The 22737-nt window shown below is 39.7% G+C and overlaps 1 protein-coding gene across 1 annotated transcript in view; it reads right to left on the bottom strand.

The window, feature by feature from the left end:
- Nucleotides 1-7594, bottom strand: part of LOC125392800 (transmembrane protein 45A-like) — a 59801-nt gene extending 52207 nt beyond the window's left edge. Inside the window, exon 1 of the mRNA XM_048422744.3 lies at nt 7283-7594. The gene's annotated coding sequence lies outside the window, so the exon portion shown is untranslated. The remainder of the gene's footprint in view (nt 1-7282) is intronic.
- Between the last annotated feature and the right edge of the window lie 15143 nt (nt 7595-22737).

Genomic DNA, 22737 nt, shown 5'->3' with positions numbered 1-22737 from the left:
CTTGGCCTGAGCCACAATACTGACTTCCCTGGTTCTCCAGCTGCAGATGACATGGGTTTCTAGGTTTGTGATCATGCATAGCAGTTTCCTTAGTAAGTCCCCTCTCATGTGTTTACATGTCCTTTTGATTCTTTCAGGAGAACCCTGACTATCGCAAGGCTCACTTCTGTGTAAGAAGGATTATTTTAGTCTTGCCTAAGACATTCAGGATAACACGTAGCATGCTAATTACCAGTTCTTATTAAATATAGCTATGAAACATATTTAAATAATTACTTCAAAAAGGAAAGTAGCGCACATCAAAACATCAAATGATAGACAGATTTGCAGAGTTGATGCAGGAAAACATTTGCTGAAGATGTGAAGGCAGCTTCCTAAAATTGTTTTAACATTTCAGAAAGTCTATTTAAATCCCTTTTGTCTTTTTATCCCCATAGAAAAGCAATAAAGTAGGTTACACTCTCAAGTATGATGCCAGAAGCAGTTAGAATGTGACACTAGCCATCCTGAGATCCAGTCATTCCAACCACCTACTCCAGTCACTTAGCATCTGCAGATGCCCTTTTACAGTTACCATCCTGCCTTCCTGCTGTAAGGAACTGGGGCATAAAACAACTGGTGGCACCCATCATCTTGATGTAGAACATGGTACTATTCCTGCTCTTGCTCAACCAGGGGAGCCATTCATTCTTCTCAGTGTGTTCTTCCTTCGTGGAGTTTCTTCCTCTCTGTGTGTTTTTGTTGAGCCTCACCTCCATGCTCAGATACTCATCCTCCTTCCTTTCCTTTCTGTTCTCAGATCTTTGAAAGGAAATGGTGAGAAGAGGGTAGACATGTACCAGAAGCTGAATAGGCTCCATGATTCTCCCAGCAATAAGACAACAAAACCCAGGCCCTATAATGACTTCCACATCATCATAATAATTTCAATAATTGTATTTACTGTATGGTAATGGTTTCATTCACAGAGAAAAGGAACACACGGTCTTGAACATCACAGTCACTCTAGGAGAGATGCTCAGTCTGCACATGACTGTGACACTGTGTCATATATAACAATGGGTATGACTTCACAGTACAAGTCAATTACTCCTACCCTGTTGGATTATGAGATAATACGTGGAATGATTCTTATCTCCTTGAGATTGTTCCTACTAATAATAAGGCTTGCACAACATTTTTAAATGTTATTGTCAGGTATATGTGAAGAATTACATTTGAAGAATGAGATACAATCTGGCTGGCATTTCCAAACACTTTGCTTGGGATGTAGGTGAGAAAGCCACTGGTATCACTGACCTTTTGAACACAGACTGTTTTCCTAGGACCAGGATACAAAGCCTTAAACAGGCTTTATATTCTAGATATTCAGCCTGGTAGATTCATATGGACTCAAACAGAGGATAGAAAACATCACGCCTATGTTGAAAATGTATAAACTTTTGCTATTCCCTAAACAATCCAAAAGTGGTTTGTATATCATTTGCATTGTATTAAAAAGTATAAGTAATATAGAGAAGGTCATGAACAAATACCATACAATTTTATTTAAGGCAATTGATAATCTGTGGATTTTGATATGCTAAGATGGTTACTAGGATCAGTAACTTGGGGATATTGAATATGAATATTTTAATATAGTTATAATTCCCAATTTTATATAGCTAGCTTTTCTAAAGTGTATAAATATGTAGAAAGGGTTTAGAAGAATCTGTACACAGTCTACATTTAAATTTTTTATCTTAATGTTAATTTTATAAAATAGCCTGTAAATGCTGATGTAAATAAAATGTTTAATTGTAAATTATTATCTTAATAAACTAGGTTTCACTTTCAAAGCACTAATCTCTCTAGTTATGAGTGCAGATGCTAAAATTGTGTTCTTCATGCTTGGGAAAGACAAGGGCTTTAGAGTTGCTTTCCTTAATATTTCTCTTACACAACACATGGATTCGAGTGTGCTCTCAAAGCACATTTCCTATCCAAAACACTAAGAATGCCTCCTCAATTTTAATTGGTCAGTGGTGGTGCACATCTTTAATCCCAGCACTTGGGAGTGAGTTTGAGGCCGGCCTGGTCTACAGGGCGAGTTCCAGGACAGGCTCTAAAGCTACAGAAAAAAACTTTATCTCAAAAAAGCATAACAAAAAAACTTCTAGATTTTTAATGTGATCCTTTTAATTCCTGTGACCCCATCAGTTGCTGACCCACTAAACGTTTTCTGTGATGCTTTTCATGTGAGCATGTGAGTATGGTTGTGGAATTCCTATTACTCACAAGAATGCCTGCTAGGGCAGCAAACAGATTGTGCAAAAGGGAAATGGGATTTTATTTTAAATTTACAATATCCAGGCTGAAGAGATGCCTTATATCCTGTTCTTCTGAAGAACTCAAGTTTGGTTTCCAGCTTATGTCAGGTAACTCACAACTACCTATGACTCTAGTTCTAAGAAATCCAGGACACTCTTCTGTCCATGTACACACACACACACACACACACACACACACACACACACGCACGCACATGCACGCACACACACATGCACACATACACACATGCACACAAATAAAAATAGGAGAATAAATCTTTCAAACAACTTATAAACAGACTGGATAAAATTAAGTGAAGAAATGGTTGTATCTATAAAAACTTTAACTAAACAGACTTATATTTAAGTGAAATTGTATCTTCATCAATAAGAGCGTCCCTCTGCAATGAGACCACAGAGTTATTGGTTAAAATATTAAATGGAACATTTCAAGACTAGTTTTTTTATTGTTTCTCTGAATTAGCATAGTAAAATGGAGGGCTCCACCCCTAAAATTGATACGTCAAATTTAACTCCAATATAATTCTTTTAATATAGTGAAACAATAAATATTTAAGAAGCAACCTAAAGATAAAATTTTGTTACTTGTAAAGATGTAATTTTTCTATGTATATATTTATGTATGTATGTATGTATGAACGTGCATTGTCTGCATGCAGCTGCCCACAGTGGCCAGAAGAGGACATCGGATTCCCAGGAACTGGAGTTACAGGAGATCATGAGCCACCTTATATTCATGCTGGGTCCTCTGCAACAATAGCAAATGTTATTAACTGTTGAGGGAGCTCTCGAGCTAGCTGCTGAGTGAGCTCTCCAGCATCATCCAGTTTCCCTAAAAAGAGCAGTGAAAAAAGTGGTATGAAAAAATCATTTTATGTAAAAGCTCATATCAAACAAGACATAAGGGCTGGGAAGACAACTGTCTTAGAAAAGTGCTTTCTTCACAAATACAAGGACCTGAGTTCAATTCCCAAAGCCCACAAAAAAAAAAAAAAAAACCCTTAACCTCTACATAATGCATTGTAATCCCAGAACTGGGAAGTACAGACAAGCAGATGCCTGAGGCTCATCAGACAGGAATCTAGCATAGCTGATTAATTCTACATCTGGGATAGACCTTGTCCCTCAATAAAGTGGGGAAAGGTGGCAAGATAGCTCAGGGGGTAAAGACACTTGCCACCAAGACTGACAACTTAAGTTCAATTCCCAGAACCTATATGGTAGAAAGGGAGAACCTGCTGTCAAAAGTTGTTCTCTGACTTCCACACACAAACTTATGGGAACTCTAGTGTTACAAGGAGCACCCACTTGTTAGTTCCCAGCCACCCAGCCCCAGCTAGCTTAGACCCAAAATAATCACACAGAAACTATATTAATTAAATCACTGCTTTAGCTAATTAAATCATTAGCTCTAGCTTCTTATTGACTAACTCTTACATATTAATTTAACTCATTTCTATTAATCTGTATATCGCCATATGGCAGTGGCTTACTGGCAAATTTTCGGCATGTCTGACTCTGGCCACTCCATGGTGTCTCTCTGACTCAGCCTCCTTTCTCCCAGCATTCCATTTAGTTTTCCCCGCCTAGCTCTGTTCCCCTACATGTCTGCTATAGGCCCAAAGCAGTTCCTTTATTAACCAATGAAAGCAGCACATAGACAGAAGGACCTCCCACACCACTCTAGGGCATATTAAGAAAACAGACACTCAAGTGTTTCAAAGGAGACCTTCAAATGCCAAAGTGGTAGAAAGTTTGTTTAAAGGGATAATAACAAGGGTTCCTAAACATAGAGAAGATATAAATATCGACGTATAATAAGGCCAAAAGTCACAAATCAAATTCTACTCAAAGCTAGTCTACAGGAAGATATGTTCAATTCAAGCAAATTGGCCCACAGCATGTTACAATCAAGCCTTCAAAAGCTAAATGGTGTTGAGAGATTAAAAATTAAAATTGTTTAGTGCTCTTGTAGAGGACCTTGATTTGGTTTCCAACATCCGCACAGTATTTGTAAACCGTATCTGTTTGTAACTTCAATTCCAGGGGATCTGACACCGTCTTCTGGTCTGTGAAGGCACCAGGAATACATATAATGAACATACATATGTGTAAGCAAACACACATGTAAAATAGTGAAAAAGTGTCAAGTTAAGATTAAAAAAATAGTACATAAGGGTTTTTAAGTTTCATCATACTTCTCAGCAGAAACCTTACAGACCAGTAGGAAATGGCATGAGATGTTCAAAAGGAGGGGGAGCAGTCAACCAAAAATAATATACCCATGAAAAATTTCTTTTACATAATGATACTCACAGATAAACAAAAACTGAGAAAATCAATTGCCATCAGACATGCTCTACAAAATAATATAGAAAAGTATTTGAGCTGAGAGAAACAAATACTAATGAAGAGAAGAAAGCACTGTAAGGTCTAGAACTCTCTAGTAATGAGATAGGAGTTAGCTTCTGGTGAGCATGATACAGCCAAACGAATCTGTTAGTGATGTGGGATTCCCCTCTGTATGCTGTGAATACCATTGGTTAATAAAGAAACTGGCTTGGCCTGATAAGATAGAATAGAGCTAGGTGGGAAAAGCTAAAGTGAATGCTGGGAGAAAAAAGGGTGGAGTCTAGAGAGGCCATGTAGCCCCGCTGGAGACAGATGCTGGAACTTTACCCGGTAAGCCACAGCCTCATGGCAATACACAGATTAATAGAAATTTGTTAAATTAAGATGTAAAAGTTAGCCAATAAGAAGCTAGAGCTAATGGGCCACGGAGTGGTTTAATTAATACAGTTCTGTGTGGTTATTTTGGAACTGACAGCTGGGAACCAACGATCGGCCTCTTACAACATGTTAGGATTTAGACAACAGCTCTGCGAAGCAAGGCCAGTGTCAAAAGCCCAGCTGGCTAGCTTTCTTGAAACTTATGCTGGATATTGCTGATCTTTTATGTATTCTTGGTTCTAATGTAGATGGCTTTTATGAAAGCCCATCCCATTTTCAGGAGAGAGACCCAAGACCACCCTATGGACAAAGAGTTAGCTAATAATAAGCGTAGCCACTTCTTAAGAACAAGCTGGCCCCTAAGGCAGGAACAAAGAGATCTTACTGAGTTCACTGCACTGGAGACACAGACAAGGTAGGAAGATGGCAACGCAGGCTGCAACTAACATCTGGCAGACAATCAACCTCGATAACTAACGAAATGGGGGATGGAGATGGACAGAGTGGAGTTTGGTGCAGACAACTTTGAGTTGAATTTGATTGGTGACCTTTGACCTTCATATACCTGAGGAAGGAGGACTCTGAGTTTGACAACAGGCTGAGATACACAGAGAATCAGGGCCAGTCTGAACTATATAAAGATTCTTTGACTCAAACAACAAAAAGGAAAATTAGGAAGGAGGGAGAGAGAGAAAGAGAGAGAGAGAAGGAAAGAAAGGGTTTGTTAGTTTCTCTTTTCTGTTTTTTAATCTATTTCTTGTTCATGTTTTGTTATTATCATTTTAAAGTAGATTATTATAACCAAAAGATATTCTTTTTATTTTATGAATAGAAATATTTCCTGTCCCTATCACCTGACACAGACACGCATGTGTGCATGCATGCAGTCTCTCTCTCTCTCTCTCTCTCTCTCTCTCTCTCTCTCTCTCTCACACACACACACACACACACACACACACACACATACACGTACAGACACACGTACAGACACACGCAGCAGGCCAGGCCTGAGGAAGTTTTTGAGAATCATCTTGACCCTGGATCCTCTCATAATTTTTGGAGGATGCTCCTCCAAGGTCAACTGTATTCCACCATCCTGGGACAGTAGCTTGGATGTTCAGGCAACAAAACTTGCCAAAAGTTAGTATCACCTTTACCCTGCTTGCAACTTGGAGCTCCCATGACTGTGCCCTACACAACCACTTTATGTGAGCGTTGTTCACAGCCTCCATGTCCCTCACAGCCACAGCTGTGTTTCCACAGACAGATGTGTTCCTTGACACCATACAGTCACCCATTTCATACCAGACACATGTAGCAATGCCTGGGGTCCTTCAAGCCTCACAACCTGAGTTCATTCACTGGAATTCATGGTGAAAGGAGAGAATAACCCCAGAAAGTTGACCTCTGACTTCCAAATGCATATCACAACAGAGCCACCTGAACTTCACACGTGTGTGCACGTACATACACACTCACAGAGACACATACAACACACACATGTGCATACACATACACATGAGCACACAAACATACAAATGCATTCACACTCCAAACATATCATGGCAGGAGGACATGTACTTCATAGACACACAAAGATACATATACACATATAAAGATATAAGCACACACATATACAAACACACACATATATGCACACATGTATAAGTATACAGAGATACACACATGCCCATGCACACATATATTCATATGCACACACATACCCAAACCCACACGAACATGCATACACATGTACAAATACACACATGTGTACATATGCACATACACACAACAGAAATAAGTAAAACCGTTTTCTAAAACAGGCTTGAGACTACAATTCTTTCCTGTGTTAGCATGTGGATGAGCAGAAAATTCCAGCACATTTTCGATCCCTAACTCAATCTCAATTATTATTCCAGATGAAGGCCATTCCTTAAAAAATTTGCATATCATGTCCACTAATTAGTTCCTTTTCATGATGGCGATAGTATTTTTATATACTGTTATTAAAGACAGACCCAGAAAGTTGCATCAACGCAATCCTGAATTTTGTCCCGTGAAGCCTGATCCCACAGCTCCCCATTTCCTAAGACTAAGAACCGTGGTCATTGCCTGCAGAGTGAACCGGGGCCTTGCCGTCCGTTATGGAAATACTTCATCTTGAAATGCTTGTGGCTTTTCAAATGCCTGTGACTGCTCTGTACATATTCATAAAAACTTACCTGGAAATTGGTCCAGTGGTGCAAGCGCTTTTCTCTGGACACACCTGGAACCCATCACCTCACAGGGCTTCGGGTTGGTGGAGGTTGAGGAACTCAGGTTCTTCTAAGTAGTACTGGGGGAATTGCAAGATGGCTGTCCACTCAGCGGCATGTTTTTGTTTTTAGTGTGCGATATGAATTCTTAGACGATGACTAACTTGATTTTTAGTTTTCTCTTAAGAGGCTTTTAGACTCTCGTGATAAAATTGAGAAAAGAGCCATTTAGCTTGGCCTTCAGAAATGAGTTACTGGGACCACCAGGTTTCATTTAAGGTACTACGGTGTTAATAAAGCCCCAGCGAAGGGACTGAAGAGATCGCTTGGCGGTTAAGAGCCTATACTGCTCTTACAGAGGACTTAGTACCAAGACTCAAGATTCAACATCCGGCAGCTCACTAACTCCTCTAACGCTGTAGGAGATCTGTTGTCCTCTTCTGCCCTCTTCAGGCTCCGCGCTAAAATGCACACACCTCTTCCCGTCCGTGTCCCGTTCCCCCCCAACCCCCCGCCTCTCTGCACCTTATAGTTAAAATAAATAAAATAAAATAAATTTTATTAAAAGTCTAATGAAGTGGAGTTATAAGACTAGACCTGTAGCAGGTGGAGTGAGACAAGGGGGTAAGGACGAGCAAGAGTCGTTTTCCTGGATGGTTGAGTCCATAGTGCCTTGCTTTGTTTGAATCTCGGGAAATGGCCAGAAACCATAGCCAACGGGAGAAACACTGTTGGCCTAAGGAAAGGATGAGCCAAAAGTGCTCAAACAGTGTGATTTATGAGCTCACACACATATTAAACTGCATTTACTATCAGGTTAAAGAAAGAGCTCAAGAGCCCTGGACAATGGAGTCAAGGAGCTAAGGAAAGTTAACACCTGCAATTTTTTGGCTGGTGAAAAGTGTGACTTTTACATTGCTGATTTGCTATTTGGTATTAGAACATTCTTAATAAATATGACTTGCTATACCGTAATTTAATGCACATTTCTTGCTTTATATTTGGGCTATATTTATTGGCTATATATTTGTCATATTTCTTTTATAGTGTGCTAGTAATATGTCACACAAAAAAGAAAATCTGAGCTATTTTCTTCTTTGAGGTTGAAATGGGCTGTAAAACATAAGTGTCATGAGAATCTCATCAACAACGCATGACCCAGTTGCTGTTAACGTATATACTGTGGTGCTGGGTCAAATTCTGCAAAGGAGACAGGAGCCTTGAAGATGATGGGGATACCTTGAAGATGAAGATCCTAGCTGCTGGCTGTGGGAAGTTCACAGTGACCAGTTGAGAGCAATCGTCGTATAACAAAAGATAATCTTTTGCAACTGCACAAAAATTCACCACAGATCTCAACATGGACCATCCAAAGACTGATAGCATATAAAATACAATGAAAAGATTTTTTTAAAAACGCTCAGTAAGAATGTGTCTCATGAACTGACTAAATGTTTTCAAACAGTCATTCAGAGCTGTCTTTTTCCACTGTTCTATGAAACAATAACGAGCCATTTGTCAATTGGATTGTGATGTGTGACAAAAGTGGGTTGTAAAGGATACCAGCAACACCCAGCTCAGTGGTTGGATTGGGGAAAGCTCCAAAGCACGTCCTAAGACCAAACGTGCACCCAGAAAAGTCATGCTCACTGTCGGCAGTATTCTGCCAGCCTGACCCGTCACGAATCCCAGCAGAACTCTTATGTATGAGAAGGATGTTCAGCAAATAGCAATGAAAATTGAAACGTCTGTAGCCAGCATCACTTAACAGGAAGGACTGAATTCTCCCTGTGACCAAACACTGCACAGCCAGTACTTAAAAAGTGAACCAGCCAGACTACAGAGTTTTGTCTTATTACCATGTCTACCTAGCAAACTGACTATGACTTCTTCAAACATCTGGACAATTGTTTCCGGGGAAATCCCTTCCAAAGCCAACAGGATACAGAATGGTTTCAAGAGTTCATTGAGTTTCAAAGCATGGATTTTTATATTACACAAATAAACAAACTTTTTTATATATATTTAGAGACAGGATTTCTCTGTGTAGCTTTGGAGTCTGTCCTGGAACTTGCTCTGCAGATCAGGCTGGCCTTGAACTAACTCACAGAGATCCACCTGCCTCTGCCTCCCATGTGCTAGGATTAAAAGACATGCACCACAAACTTATTTCTTATTGGCAAAAAAGAAAAGTGTTCATTGGGGGCTGAAGAGAAGGCTCAGCTGTTAGGAGCAATTGTTACTCTTACATTTGACTCCCAGCACCACCATGGTGGTTCACAAACATCTTTAACTCAGGTTTCAGGAGCTAACATTAAAGTTCTGATGCTCTCTTCTAACCTCTATGAGCACCAATATGCACATGATGCATGCACATACATGCAGGCAAAATACTCATACTCACACACAAAATGGATAAATCTAAATTTTAAAAACTGATCAAAATGTGTTGATTATAATGACCTTGATTTTGGTTGATAAAGATATTTGAGCTCAGTTGTGGCTTAAAATGCACACTGCAAAAAGCAGTTTCTTTTCACAAACCTAAGATTTGGATGTATACACAAGGCCAAGTGTTCAGATAGTCTTTGCAGACCAGCCTGTTGGCCACTCAGGTATGACTCCTGTCACAAAACATCACCATCACCACCTCAGGTAGCAGTACTGGCTCATCCTCACACATCTTAGACTGGAGGTCTGGTCGGAGGTCAGCAAACTACTAGGAATGTAGGTGTTCCAAAGCCACTTGGCCTCTTTCCCTTCTATTTCCACTGTTAGCTATGACTAGAGTTGAACTGGTTTTGAAACTATTTCTAAGTTTTTCTCATTATGGAGCCTGTAATTTCAATTGCATTTCCCTCAACAGTGAGTAGTACTCGGGTCCCTGCTAGTTCATCATCCTGTAGGCACTGTGAGGTGCTGGGGCAATCCACCCATCCCCTGTCTCCTTGCTGCAGGACCACCACTCGCCGCTCTGTGATGGCATTTCCACTCTCGCCCATTTCCCATGAAGTATTTGCATAAGCATTCCACAGAGGGAAATATCTGGTTTAAAAAAAAAAAAAAGGTTTGCGCATGTCAGTATTCAAAACTCTTACCTTTCAGGTTAATCTATAAAAAGCTTTTCTTTTTCTTTCATTTTGTGACAAGGTTTCTCTGTCATAGGCTGACCTCAAACTCCTGCAATCAAGCTGTCCTCCTGCACCAGCCTTCCGTGGACCACCACACTAATGACGTTCTTTAATGACACCAGCACAGTAAGAGTATAAGGAGACAGGAACTGCTATCAATCATTGGCGAGACTATAAATATGCATGGCTTTCTTAAAGGGTCTGGTGGTGATGTCAACAAGCGTAAAATCCCCACCTGCTTAAATCTGTCTACTGGACAGTGTCATGAACACAACTGTAGTCCCCAAAGCTTCCTATACTAAAGGCCCAATAGCACCGAATGTGTGTGTGTTTAGCAGTAAGATCTTTACAGACGTTAAGCGAAAATGAGGCATGGTGGGGTTGTTTAACCTGAAATGCACCAACATTTAAGAAGAGAAGGAAATTTGCATGACAGAGAGACACCAGATACCTGCTCCCAATGGAAAGACCGTCTGAAGACATCTAAGCAGCATCCTCTGCCATCCGAATAGGGAGAGTTCAAAATTGGGGGACTCCAGGCTGCAGAACTTTAGGATACTAATTTCTGTTGCTTCAGCAACCAATTCTGTGGTAGTTATGGCAACCCTAGCTAGCTGATGCACAAATATTAGTATCTGTTATCCATAAGAATATAATGGCTGAAGATTTGCCAAACTACCCCAATCCCTAGGCAAATCGTGTTAGTCCAGTTGCTATCGGTCGGCCATGGTACTTGGTCCTGTGGACAATGGGAGAGCAAAGCAGGCTCAGGTCAGCCTCTTACCACTGGCATTTTCACAGGAGACAGGTGTGTACTAGGGGACTTCTGTGAGAAATGAATGATTGAGTTCCAGTCTGAGGGGCTCAGTAGAGGAGGCTGGCTCTCTGTGGAGCAGAGGCCCTGCCATAGAAGGAGCTTGCTGGCAGGAAAAGAAGCCCTGATGGGCTAGAGTGAGGAGCATCTGAGAGAGGAGAGGAAGGTTGGAGACACAGGGATCTCCAGCCAGAAGATTCATACCACAGATTGACAATGTTAAGGTGCACCAAATCATCTGGGAATTTCTCAGTCCTATAGGAATATTTTCTTCTTCCTTCTCCTTTTTGAGATAAGTTCCTCAGTTCTCTACAGTGACCTAGCATTGGGGGTAGGAATGGGGGATACTTTAAATATTGAGATTGGGAGTAAATTAGAGATATTTATATAAATGTGCTCTGCTCTTCCATCAAGAACCCTGGAAATGCATGCCAAGAGTTTTGGTCACAGTATAAAGCATATACTTAACATCACTGAATTTTTCATCTTTGTGATGTGTGACTTTTAGAAAGCAAGCATAAAAGATAGCTCTAAGGGTGACAAGGAGACGCTTCCTTCTTCAAAAGTATTTACTTGCTAGTAAGACATGCTGTAATTTTTATTCTCTCCAAATATATGCCTCCCAAACGCCCTAAGGCCATATCCTAAATAGCTTTAAACATCTTTACCCATCTTTCCATCACATTACGAAAGGGCCCCAGGATTCAGGTAAGGATTTTCCCACTCCGAGTTTCCCCTGGCCACTGGATCCCTGTATGCAGTCGATAGTGACCACTGCTATCGGCTCAGTAACTACGTAGTTGCTCTGACTCCCAAACAGAAGAGTGCCCACACAGGAGCAGAAAACCCACACAAAAGAAGAGAACTTACACTACAGAACAGTGCTCACACTACAGCAAGGTGCACAGACCCCAGAAGAGTTCTTGTGCCACAGAAAAGGGCTGCTTGCCCTGTGTCTTCCCAACAACCCCGAGTCAAAGTCCTGTGTACTCCCTGGCGCCATGCCATAGGCTCCCACTGAAACACCATTCCATTTCCACACTGCGTTGTGTACATGACATGCCTATTGCATTCATGAACTCACAGCAGCTGTGCCCATCTAACCAAGACCTTCCCAAGACTGTGCCTATCAGCATTCCACTATGTATAAGGAAGGGATTCATGGACTCCCACCCCCTCCCTGAGTACCTACTGGCAGGTAAAAGTTACTAGGAAGGAAGGAATTATTTTCATCAGTGGTTGCACCATTGAGTTGTTCATGCTCCAATAAATCATAATAACTAACCTCCTTCCCGTGATCGTACAACCCTAAATAAACAAAATGGATTGCATAAAAAACATGAAAGTAAGAATGGGTTTGCTGAGGGGAAAGGGGGTTCAGTAAGAATGGAAGGAGGATAAGGAAAAATAATAGAAATTATCAAAATACATTATGCTACATGAATGAAATTGCAAAGAATTTTCTCAAGTGGAAATCCATTTCTTGGGATGGAAACCATCTTTCATGCTGTCACAATAGCATATTGCATGGTTGTACATTTGTATAAACTACAAGCCGTATAAAAACAAAAGTAAGCCTTAGGTAAAATACTGGCTAAAGGTGAAAAGGATGTGATTGGTAGGTTCACTGCTGGTATCATTAGGAGGACCACTCTGATGGGAGATGTTGGTAATGAAGGAATATGTGGAGCCTATGCATGGAGACATCACCAGTGGCTGGAGTCAAAGTCAAGTGTTTCCCAGCTACTAGCTTCTTATCCAAGAAGTTGAAAATAAATGCACCCACAAATTTGCTAAAGAAACAAAATTAGTTACTTTATTCAAAGCAAAGCAATGCTTCACACAGATCAGGGAGGGATACACCATCAAGTTTGACAGTTTATCAGCTACATGAATAAGTGTACTTAAGAACTCCAGTTATTACTTGAGGTTTGCTTTTATGGAGTTCAAGATGTAAGATTGGTCAGTAAGGGGCATACAATGAGCAGTTCTCTGTTCTCAATGATAAATTAGGCCAAATCATTTTTCTACTGTACATGTCCCTTCCCATAATGCATCTGACTTTAATCATATGCAGACATGATTTAATGATGCATAGACAAACGATGTTAAATAAAAGAGTCTCCCTAAAAGTTTACTAGATATCATAATATTGTTTTATTACACAGGCACCTCAAAGCAGTTCTGGCCAAACTGACCCTTCTATTCTTTATACTTGAGTATGTTGGGAATACACTCAAACAGAAAGTGTCTAAATCTGATGGTTATTAGGAGCTAGGAAGCTTGATCTACAGTTCAGAGACAGCAGTGAGAATGCAAATAGAGGTTCCAGGGAGTTCTGATCTGGCTAGAAACGCTGTTTAGAGAGGAGTGTATGTGTGTGCACAGCATATACAGGCGAAGAAATTGAGCTGCCAAGTGCATTATTACAAGAGGGGAGGGTATGACCAGAAACAAATAGGGTCTCGGGATACTAAACTGCCTCTTATGCTTCCCTGACTGGAATTGGGGCTAAATGGGAAATACATGTACCTTCTAATTTTTATTGCAATAAATATAAAATTGATCTTTAAAAAAGAATCTGACAACTCTAAGAGACACATCATCACAGCAAACTCCCTGTTCCTCCAGCTCCTACAATCTGTCCTCCCTCTCTTACACCCTGATCCCTGAGCCTTGTGGGAGTTGTGTTGTAGATGAATCAGTTTGGACAGAGCTCCACAACTTTGCGTTTTGATTGGTTGTGGTTTCCTGCAATAGTCTCTGTCTATTGCAAAGAAAAGTTTCCTTAATGTGGATGGGGAAAGATCTCAAGCCTGCAACAAAGAACTTCAGGCAACTAAGGAAAGCTGAGAGCAAGAGAGAAGAACATGCCACCTGGATATTCACTACTAAACAGTTAGCCTTGAAAACATGCATACAGTAACATTACAAAGACTGAGCAGGTTATAATTATATATGCAATGTGAATATGTACAAAGAGATTATGAATTTGAAAGAGAGCAAAGGGATATACATGGTTTGTGGGGAAGAAAGGAAAAGTGTAAATTATATAATTATATCATACTCTCAAAAGAAAAAATATTTTTATAAAATCTTTTAAAATAAATATGTTCCAAAAGCAAAAGGATCGGGGAAATTTTGATTATATAATATCTTCCCCTTTGGATGTGGTACTCCTGCTTTAACTACAACCACCCTTCAGTTGCTTCGCTTCTGTCCATGAGTAAATGGTTAACAGAAAGGAGAAACTGAACAAAGGTAAAACTCTGGGTCCAGGAATAATAAACGCTGGAGCAGGCCACAGTGCAGCGTGTGTGCTAGGCACTCAGGGAACCATCTCTTTGTTAGCTAACCTCAGAGAGAAACACGCTACAGTGGAGTTGTTGCTCCCACTTAACACAGGGAAAATGAATCTCTCATGGAGACCGAGCACCTTCCCTGAGCTATGTGACTAACGGCTTTATTATGATGATAAAGTGACATGCCTGAGCATATGACATCTTATTCCTGAATTAGAAATCCTGAACCTTTTATATTTAACAGCAGCAACAACTTCAGTCTAGCTCTGCGTGAAGCTGCCTACAGTGTGGCTTTTAACAAGGTGCCAGTTTTAAGTTTTATTACAAAAGCAGAATAATAATAGGAAGGCATTTAGGAATTAGTGAGGAATATTTTATAATAGAGTTTCATGCTATCATTAGAGCCAAGGGGGACTGTAAATGTGTCATTCTAGTCATATATGGACATAGCATCAGGAAAAACGCATTCAAGCATTTAATGTGTTAAACAGTAACTCTTCCATAATTAATAAAGAAAAGTTCAACACCATGCATTGACTATCCTTTTGGGAAGCAACTTGTTTTTAAATAACCAGAATTCTTTTTCTTATTCAGAAAATGAGTAGACCCTGCTCTGCCATTCTGCAATAAACCAACGCAATACAGTCAATGAAGATTCAATTGTAAAGCATAAGCTAGCTAAACAAAGAATGGTAAGACAGAACTCCTTGCAGCTTATGTTATTAAATGACATTCAATTCTTTAGTCTCAATGACTTCTCCTACAGCATAGCTTTTTAAACAATGGGTCATGACCCCATACGTAGTCACAAAACTTAATGTAAAGTTCCTAAGAGCATTGACAATAGTAAAAATGTTTCCGAAATCAGTGACCAAAAATTAATGAAAATAAAGCATAAATGGAATCTGAAGTATTTCTGGTGGTGCTCACCTGTGTTGTACCACACAACTCCAATGTAGTCTTGGTTCTTAACACACAAGTACACATTACATTGCACATGCCATCAAGCCTGCACTAGCAGAAGCACCTTAATTTACATGCTTGCTGGGAGGAATACATAAAGAAGCACAATTTATTTTTATATTCAGTCATGAGAACCCTGGAAAAACTGTGACTCTCCTAACAACTAGGGGATTCGTTAGATATCTGTATACAGAGAGATTGCTAATTATCTGGGCAAGCACTGGAAATCTAATTAAGAGTTAAGAGAAGGCAAAGCCAATAGTCTTCTGAGAACCAAGTGGTGATGTTTAAGGAGATATTTGGCCTTTAAAAATAGGAGTGACTCTGGAAGCTGAGAACAAGAAAGGCAGGATAATAAGAGACATAAGAATTAAGTGGCACTACAGAGTGACCATTGGGAATAGGTAAAGAAGAGGACCGTGATATAAAGAATCACAATGAATATAAACCCCATCCCCAACACAGGAGCCCAGCAATGTTGAGGAAGATTAGGAAAAGCAGCGACCATAACCGAAGTTAGTAATGGCCTCAGCACAGGAACACTCTAAGAAGTCTTCCTAGAGAAACAGGTCCAGAATTACTTCCCTGAAATAGGCTTGATCCTGTAGGATCTTGAGTCGGTAGGGGAAACTTGTAAAATCATATCCAAGACCTGAGAAAGGGATGAAAGAGTCTCATCTGGGATCTGGAAATGTTTGAGGATGACTTTCAACCAGATCCCACTAGAAAAGAAAATGGCAAATCCAAGCAGTTCACAGGAATGAGCTGTTTGAGTTTTTGGTGTAGAAATTTTTAACTTTTTCTTTATTTAAAAAAAAAGGTTTCATACAGTTTATTTTCATCATATTTGTTCACATCCCCCCAACCTCTCCAAGATACCCTCTGCCTTCCAACCTACCCAGCTTTATGTGCTTCTGTCTCTCTCTCTCTCTCTCTCTCTCTCTCTCTCTCTCTCTCTCTCTCTCTCTCTCTCTCTGTCTCTCTCTCCCTCTCAAAAAGGAAATAAAAATAAAAACAAACAAACAAACAAAGCTAATAGGACAAAAATGTCAAAACTACTTCTGGGTATGATGCCTGCCATGGAGTGTGATGGATATGCCCAATGACAATCCATCAGAGGAAAATGGTTTCCCCTTTCGCAGAAAACATTAATTGCAAATAGCGTCTTGATTAGTGTGGGGGACTTTTTGTCTACTTCCCTTTCTCTGAGCTGGGATCTTATCCAGTTTGAAACTGTATAAATATTGTGCATGCTGTCACAGTTTCTGTGAGTTCTATGTATGTCAGCACTGTTATGTCTACAAGACATTGTCTCCTGGAAATCATGCACAACCTCTAGTTTTTACAATCTTTATGCCTCCTCTTCTGCATAGCTCCATGAGCCTTGAGGGGAGGGGTTTGATGAATATATCCCACTTATATCTGAGTTCCCCAACATCTCTCAGTCTCCACACATAGTCTGGTTGTGTATCTCTGCGTTGTCTGTCATCGACTACAAGAAGAAGATTCCATGATGAAGGTTGACTGGTGCACTGGTCTGTGGGTATAGCAACATGCCATTAGGTGTAATAGGGAAGCGGGGTCCCTTGTTTGTTCCAGCTGCCCTGCTAGCTTATACCCAAAATAACCACACAGAAACTGTATTTATTTAAACACTGCCTAGCCCATTAGTTTTAGCCTCTTATTGGCTAACTCTCACATATTAGTTTAACCCATCTCCATTAATGTGTGTCACCACTTAACTGTGGCTTAATGACATGAGTCTAACCAGCATCCATCTTGGGCAAGAGAACCATGGCATCTGCCACATTGCCCTTCTTCCCAGCATTCTGTTCTGTCTTCCCCGCCTACCCGAGTTCCACCCTATGAACTCGGACAAGGCAGTTTCTTTAATAACCAATGAAAGCAACACACATACAGAAAAACCTCCTACACCAATTAGGAGTCACCTTGTTGCTATGTTTCTGTAGCAGAATAATAGTAGTCAGTTTTCTGCTAGGGTTCATGACCTACCTAGTTCCAAGTTTTTGTCAACTTTAGCAGTATCAGGTATGTTTCACCTCATGGGTGAACTTTAAAATCCAATAAAAAAGTGATTGGTTATCCATAACATTTCTACCACAATTGCTCTAGTATGTCTTGCTTGCAGGTCACTGTTGTAGGTTGCAAGCTTTGTGCTGGGGGAGATATTGGTAATTGCTTTCCAGTACCATGAATGCTAGTCAATAATGGTGAAGCTTCTAGTTGGGAACCATCTTTATATCTGTGTATCCAGTGTCAGGAAGTATTCAACAGTAGGACCTTACCATGAGGTTCTGAAGGGTAACCAATAGCTTGTGGTATTTGGAGAAACAGTGGTATGGGGACATTTTGGCCAATTACTCAACAAATTATAACTCATTGCTGGCAGTGGAGGTTTTACTTTTTATAAGATGTCTAGTTGGGGTATTGTCTCCCCTATTAGATGATGTCTTTATTTAAATTCCCTTCATATATGTATATATTTTAGGATGCGTCTACAGTAGTTCATATGGCTTTTCAGAAGGCCTTCAGGGTTGGTTGTTCATGCCCACCTTCCCTCTTTTGCCCTTTTCTCTCATACCATACACCATTTAATACTCCTAATTTCTCATTTATCTCTTTATAAAAGCTTACTATATTAATCTTTCCTTGAAAGATGTTCTCCCAACCCCTGTCCTGGTACCTTATTATCTACCTATCCTCTGTGGTTATTCTGACTGAAACACACATATCAAAAGCTTAACAGTGAACATCTGCATGTAGGAAAAAACATGCAATATTTGTCTTTGGAAGTCTGAATTACCTCACTCTGGATGGTTGTTTCAAGTTCCATTTATTTTCATGAAATTTTCAAAACTCCATTTTTCTTAGCAGCTAAACAATATTTGAGTGAATGAACCACATTTTCATTATCCATTCATCAGCTTATTTATATCTATGCTGTTTCCAATTTCTGGGTATTATTAATAGAACAGCAATAAACACAGATGAGCAAAGACTTTCTGATCAGGACACTGAGCGCACAAGCATTAGGGCCAACAACTAATAAGTGGGATTTCATGAAGTTTAAAACATTCAGTACAGAAAAAGAAATTTTTTATTTTTCTGTTTGCTAAAAATATTGAAAAAAATTTAAGTGTTTCTCAGCCATTTATGCTTTATCTTTTGAGAACCTTCTGTTTAGTTCTATTCCCCATCTTTAATGGGATTACTTTTTTGCCCCCTGATGTTCAGTATTCTTTTCTAATTCTTTGTATATTCTATACGTTAACCCTCTATCATATGTATTGGTAAGTTTTCTTTCCAATTCTTTAGGCTACCACTTTGTTTGAATGATAGTGTCCTTTGCTGTAAGATTTTTAACTTCATGAAGTCCCATTTATTAATTGTTGTCTTTAATGCCTGTGCTATCAGTGTGCTGATTAGAAAGTCCTTTGCTGTGCCAATAGATGTGTTTACATCTATTCTCTACTTTCTGTTCTGTCAGATACCCAGTATGTGATCTTATGGTGTTGAGATCCTTGATCAATGTGCAGTTAAATTTTGTGTAGGGTGATAGCAATGGATCTGTTTTCATTTCTACATGCAACTATTCAGTTTGACCATGCCATCTGTTGGAGACACTATCTTTCTCTGTTGTTTATTTTTGGCTCCTTTTTAAAAAACCAGATATCCATAGGTGTGTAGGGTTATGTCTGGATCTTCAATTTGATTCTGTTGATCACCTCCTCTATTTTTATGCGAATGCTATTCTGTTCTTTTTATCATAGCTCTTTAATGAAAATAAAAATCTGAAATGGTGATAACTCCAGCAGCTCTGGTATTATTTAGGAGTGTTTTAGTTATCCTGGATTTTTGGCATTTCCATAAGAAGTTGAAGATTGTATTTTTCAATTTCTGTGAAGAATTAGGTTAGACCTTTGATGGGGATTACATTGAATCTGTAGATAGCTTTAGGTAGAATGGTCATTTTCACAATGTTAACCCTACCTGATCCATAAGCATGGAAAATATTTCCATTTTTTGTTGTCTTCTTCGATTTCTTCTTTCAATATTGTAGTGAGGGGCTGCAGGCAGGCCTGCTTTTCGTCTCGCCCGGCTCCCACACGGCTAGCTTAGCCCCAGAAATAACAACACACAAATTGTATTCATTTAAACACTGCCTGGCCCATTATCTTTAGAGAGTTAGTTACTGGCTAACTCTCACATCTTGATTAACCCATTTCTAATAATCTGTGTAGCACCATGAGGTGGTGGCTTACCGGGAAAGATTCAGCATGTCTGACCTGGTGGCTGGCTTCATGGCATCTGCCTCATTGCCCTCTTCCCAGCATTCTGTTCTGTTTACTCCACCTACCTAATTTTCTGTCCTATCAAAGGGCCAAGGCAGTTTCTTTATTAACCAATGAAAGTGACACATAGACCCTCCTCCATCACAATATCTTAAAGTTTTTTTTTTATGCAAGTCTTTCACTTGCTTGGTTAGAGTTACTCCAAGATATTTTTGAAGCTAACATGAAAGGCACTTTTCTTGATTTCCCCCTCAGTTTGTCATCATATAGGAAGGCTATATGATTTTTGTGTCAATGTTTTATTTTACTACTTTGCTGAAGATGTTTAATCAACTGTAGAACTTTCCTGGTAGAATTTTTAGGGTATTTTATGTATAAAGCATATCATTTGCAAATAAGGATATTTGATTTCTTCCTTTCCTTTTTGTATCCTCTTGATCTCCTTCAGATGTCTTGTTGTTCTAACTAAGACATCAAGTACTATATTGAATAGGTATGGAGAAAGTGAAGATTCTTTCCTTACTCGTGATTTAAGTGTAAATGCTTTGAAGTTTTCTCCATTTGGGTTAATGCTGGCTGTGGGCCTGCTATAAATTGCCTTTATTATGTTGAGGTACGTTCCTTGTATCCCTAGTCTCTCTAGAACTTTTATAATGAAGGGATGTTAGTTTTGTCAAAGGCCTTTTCTGTACCTGATGAGATGATCATGTTTGGGTATGTTGTGTTTTCATTTTCATTCAAATCTGAAATTTATAATTTCCTTCTCAATTTCTGCTTTGACCAAATTTTCATTCAGTGGTGAGCTGTTCAGCTGCTATGTATTTGTAATGTCATTTCTATTGTTTTTTGTCATTTCTATTGCTGTAGATCTCCAGCTTTAGTTCATGGTAATCATAGGATGCAGGGTGCTGTTTCAGTGTTCTTATATCTAATGAGAATTGCTTTATGTCTTAATGTGTGCTCAATTTTGGAGAAATTGTGACAAGAAACTGTGAGAAGAAAGTGTATTGTTGAGTGTTTCTTGGAATATTCTATAGATTTCTTTTAGATCCATTTGACTATGGCTTTCTTTGTTCTGTGTTTGATTAAAAGTGAGACCCCAGCCCTCTAATACCCCTATATCCAAGGACTCTGGGATGAATGATTGGAAGCATCACCCCAGCCCCTGGCCTGAGAGTGCGTTGATCTGGACCAACTCCCAGCCTGCCAAGCTCAGGACCACTCCCTGGGGAGGGTCAGGACCACTCCCACAGGCTATTTAGGCTTGTGCAGAAAAAAGAAACACGTGGTCTCTGGGGTTCACGTGGGCTCCTTTCCCCACCATGCTGACTGAATTTATTAGGCATTTTAATTTGGTCTAATCTGGTCTAATTGAAGTTATTTATGCCGGTGAAGCGGCTTTTCTTAAGATTAAACCAAACGTTCTGTAAGAACTACAAAGACTTCATGAAACTGCTTCCATGTTGGAACACGGAATCTGGGATAACCTAAATCTGTGTTCCTGGGATACGCTCACTCAAAGTGGCTCTATTCCCTTTAAGATGAAAGCTATGACTTTTTTAAAAAAAAAATTTTTATTAGCAAAGGACACTAGAGTAAAACGTGGCCAAGAGAGGCTCCCTCTTCCAGACTATCATCGAAATACAGAAAGGTAGTTTATTAGATATATGTGGTATGTACGCAGCAGGCAAGACAGCGAAGATTAAGCACACAGCACAGTCTAAGGGAGTGTTTTTGTTTCAAGGGTTACTGTCAGGTGGTGTTTCAATGTCACAGTGCCCTAGAACAGTTGCAATAACTCTTCTGATGACATAACAAGATAAGGGCTCCGATTGGAGGCAGCAGTGTCCTTTCCCTGAGCCCAGCCTGTTCCAAAGCAAAACAACCTTGATCTGTAGTTAGAATAGCTTAGCTTACCACAGCGGCCTCTAAAAGGCTTTCACATACAATATCAAGTTTCTTTTGCTGATCTGAATTTTGTCACTGAGTATGATGATTTGTCTTATCCAGAGCTGTGTGCATAGTAGCTAAAGTAGACTTTATTAACTAAAAAGGAAGCAGTTAATACCTAGGAAACAAAAGTTGGGTCCTTAAAGGACAACATAAAAAGACTTAAAGGATTTTCACAGAAAAGGAGAGAGAGAGAGAGAGAGAGAGAGAGAGAGAGAGAGAGAGAGAGAATTGGAAGTACTGATTTTTAACCTTTTCCTTAAACAGTCTCTAAGTCTCCTGAGCCAGTTTTTTCTCCAGGTCCATGATAACTCAGTGGCTGGGCAGCATTTCCTGAAACTGGCATCTTAAGGTTTGGCAGACCACATTGTGATTCTGAAGTTTTCTGTCAACCCTGTCCTTCCAGTTATGGCCACAGAAGTTTCTTGTCCAATCGGCAAAAAGCCCACTATCACCATCATCATCACTTTTATATTCTTTGCAACAATGATTGAAATATTAAAAAAAAAAACTCAGGGTTTCCTTGAGAGTTCAGAATAAGCTAGTATTTTTTTAATTATTTCTGATAATTCCATTCTTGTTTGCTTGTTTGAGACAGGATCTCTCTAGCTAGTTCAGGCTGGTCTTGATCTTATGATTCCCCCTACCTCAGCTTCCCAAATGTTAGCATGCTGCACCATGCCTCGATGATGATTCTGTTATCATCCTTGAGGAGAAAGACCTAGCGAACAGCCATTTCATCAGCAGTCAGCCTTCAGCAATGTCTATTTATAAACTGCTCAACCCACACTCCTCTCGCCTTTGTCTATTTAAACTGAGAAACTTTTAAAAATTCTTCCAGGACTTGCTACTTGCAGCCTAAAGGTACAGCCTACTGCCTGGATTGCCCTGTATCTTGCTGCCAACAGCATGCGGTATCATCTATAGCTGTCAATATTGGAGTATGACC

This window comes from Myodes glareolus, chromosome 2 (genome assembly GCF_982192425.1).
Source record: "Myodes glareolus chromosome 2, mMyoGla1.1, whole genome shotgun sequence".
In the NCBI taxonomy this organism is placed as follows: Eukaryota; Metazoa; Chordata; class Mammalia; order Rodentia; family Cricetidae; genus Myodes; species Myodes glareolus.
Note: the sequence above shows the minus strand (reverse complement) of the source record. Positions and strands in the feature narration are given on the sequence as shown.